We start from the raw sequence: 3,782 nt of genomic DNA on the forward strand, positions 1-3,782 counted from the left end.
GAAAGAAAGAAAGAAAGAAAGAAAGAAAGAAAGAAAGAAAGAAAGAAAGAAAGAAAGAAAGAAAGAAAGAAAGAAAGAAAGAAAGAAAGAAAGAAGAGAAGGAGGAGGAGAAGGAGGAGGAGGAGAAGGAGAAGGAGAAAGAAGAAGAAACAGAGTTTGAAAATTGGCTCTAGATAGTCACTGAGCCAAAAATCTCCCCTGATTCCTTGATTTTTACAAAGTGACCAAAAATTTTTTTCATTGTTTCCATTTTTGGCAATCAAATTAAAACAAACAAAACAACCCTAAGAGAGGCAGCATAGTATAACGCAAAGAGAATACTTCTAGACTGAGTCTGGAAGACTTGGGTTTGGAATATGCCTCAGGTATTAACTAGTTATGTACCCTTGGAGAAATCACTCAATTTCCTAGTCTCAATTTACTCACCTATAAAATGAAGTTCATAATCACACCCACCTAACAGGCTTGTTTCCAGGATCAGATGAGTTAAAGTCACAGTGTTACACAACTATATGCTTATGATAGAAATTCCTAAATGCAGTGGAGGGTGGAAATTAAATGGCTTAAGCTCCGCAGTTTAGCAAGGGTTGACCTTGCTCCTAATTTAGATAGGCTTCCCTCTGCTTTCCTGGGTATGTCAGAATTAGAGAATGTTAGAGCAGGAAAGTACCTTAAAGGTTATATAGTCCAAACCCTCTCAGTTCACAGAAAAGGAAAGTGAGATCCATGGAAAAGAAACAATTTACCTGAGTTCTAGTATTAAGGTAAGGGCAGAGCCAGAGATAAAACCTGAGTTTTCTCTTCATGCCAATTCCTTGTCCTTTTTAGTCTTTTAATTGTTTATTTTCAAAACTTCTAAAAGAGGTAGGAAAAGAAAGGACTTAGAAGTCAAATTGATTCATTCCACTCTCGTCTGGGAGAAAAGCTCAGAAATATTCCCTTTTTTAAAATGTCATGCTTCTTTCCAAGGGAGTGCAAAGACTTAGACATAAAGGGTGATGTCATAAGTAAATCAGATGAATAAGGAAGAAATTACCTGTCAGAAGAGGCAAAGAAAGGGTGGAGGGATAAAAGAAGGGTTTATGCTAAAACAATTGACAGGTAAGGTTAAAATGGACTATGTTAATTACATAAAAAATTAAAAGTTTTTGCGCAAACAAAACCAATGCAGCTAAAGTGAGAAGAGAAATAGGTAAATGGCAGGGGCTGGAGGGAAACTTCACAAGAAATATCTCTGATAAAGATTTAATTTCTAAGAAATGTAACAAATTGATTTATATGAAAATAAGAGCCATCCCAAGGTCAAAGATTATGAATAAGCAGTTCTCAAAAGAAAAAAGACAAATTATCAACAATCATATTAAAAATGTACTAAATTACAAATAACTAGAGAAATGCCCATTAAAACAACTCTGAGCCTCACACCTGTCAGATTAGCTAAAATAGCAAAATTGAAAATGACAAATATGGTAGGACTGTGGGAAAACAAAACAAAAACACTAGTACTCTTGTTGGAGCTGTGAACTAGGCTAGCATTCTAGAAGGCAATCTTTGGAACTATGCCCCAAAGCAATTAAATTATGCATACCTTTTTGATCCAATGATACTATTTCTGGGACTATGCCCCCAAGAGTTCAAAGAAAGAAGGAAAGGATTGATAAGTTTAAAAATATCTATAGTATCTCTTTATGTGCTCGATTTGATGGAATGTTCATCAGTTTGGGAATGCTGAACAATTTATGATATGGGATATTATTTTGTTATAAAAAATTTTGAAGGACATGGTCTCAGAGGGAGCCTTCCTAACCCCAGCTTTTTCTAATGATATCTCTCTGTTGATTATTTCAAGTTTATCCCGTATATAACTTGTTAATAAATAACTTTACCTTTCTTTGTATCCCTAGTATTCAGGAAAGTGATTGGCACATAGCAGGCACTTTAAAATATGAACGATCTGACTTGTGTGAACTGATATAGAATGAAGGAAGCAGAATCAGAACAGTTTATAAAATAAAAACAGTCTCATAAATACAATAAACCTTGAAAGAATCAGAAACTCTAATCATCACAATGACCAACCACTATTCCGAAGGACTCAAAATAAAACAAGTTACTCAATTCCTGACAGTAAAACTTGAGATACTTTTTTTTAACATGCACAGTGCAGGAATTTATTTTACATTACTATACATGTTTGTGACAGGGGTTTTGTTTTTCTTAAATTCCATTTTGTTTTAAACCCTTACCTTCTGTCTTATTCTGTCAATACTGTGTATTGGTTCAAAGGCAGAAGAGCAGTAAGGTTGAGGCAAAAGAGGTTAAGTGACTTGTCCAAGGTCACAAAGCTAGCAAGTGTCCAAGGTCAGATTTAAGCCCATGATCTCCCATCTCTAGTCCTAGTCTTCAACCCACTGAGCCATCTAACTGCCCCTTTTCTTAAATTCTTAATTGGAACTGGGGGGGGTGGGGAGTGAGAGAGAGATGGCAGATGTTTCCTTGACATTTTTTTTAATTTTTAAATTAAATGCTATGCTTCTCCAAGGTACAGAGGAGTAGGCTGGCATATAGGTTGGCTATATAACTGTGATGTATTCTGGGTCAGGCCAAAAATATGGAATGCCACACATATTTGCATAGCAAAAAAAAAGGAAAAACTTCTGGGTTCTTTACCAGAAAAAATTTTGCTTAAGCTACCTCCATTTTGAAAAAGTAAATTTCTCCCTTCTTTTGTGTAACTTCTGCATGCAATTCTACTGGCATCCACCCATCCCCCCAAAAAAATCACACAGTCAAGAAAGAGGGTCTGCTTAATATCCTAACTCAGCTGATGCCTACCAGTTTAGCATCATTTTCGTGTATATACATGTCAGCTATTGTTATTATGATGGTGTTTTATGAGCATAAAGTACTTTAGCATGCATTATGTCACTTAATCCTACCAAGAGAAATTGAGAGATGGCACAAATTGTATTATTCCCCTTTCTAAATTTTACTAAGATCAAGTTCTTTTCTATAGACTGAAACTAGGTTGCAACAGGTCATACTCATACTAAATGAATGAAGAAACCAGGACTCCAATCCAGGTCTCCTAGGACTAAGTCAACCTCTCTTACCACAACACCCATGCTCTTGAACTGAGAGAAGCAATATCATCCAAAGTATAAAAGAGGCAGAACAGTACAAAGATTAACCAACTCATCCAAAAGGGCCAATGTAGGCAGCTCAATCATTAAAATAAAAAAAAAAAGCTGTAGCTAAAAACATTACTAAACCAAAGAAAGATGAAAATGTGACTTTGAAGAAAACATAAAACACTATGGGATAAAGGAAGTCAATTTCTTGTGTTTGTGTATAAAAAATAAGACACAAGACTCTTTAAAAAGATAAATTATTTGCCTAGTGCTATCTTGGCAAACTAGGAAATATAACTGTTACAGTACAGAGAGAAAGATCATTTGTGGAAAGACATCCTTCACTGCTAACCTAATTCTGCCATGCTGATGAAGTCTGGGCAGATTGCTCACAGGGGAGAAGAGGCGACAAGCTAAGCTACTGGTAATACTGTTTGGGTGAGGTAAAGGTCAGAAATGGGCTAGGGGACTTCCAGGTTGGCACAGGAACAGATGAAGTTCAGCAGATCAAACAGACTAGACAGAGCTAGGATAATCTACTTTAATCAGACATAATGCAGAAGAGGGGAACAGGCAGCTACATTTGACAATAGGTGGTGTCATCTGGCAGCTCCTATAGAAGGCCTCCTCTGGGAGATCCTGAAGAACGTT

This window comes from Gracilinanus agilis, chromosome 1 (assembly GCF_016433145.1).
Source record: "Gracilinanus agilis isolate LMUSP501 chromosome 1, AgileGrace, whole genome shotgun sequence".
Taxonomy (NCBI): Eukaryota; Metazoa; Chordata; class Mammalia; order Didelphimorphia; family Didelphidae; genus Gracilinanus; species Gracilinanus agilis.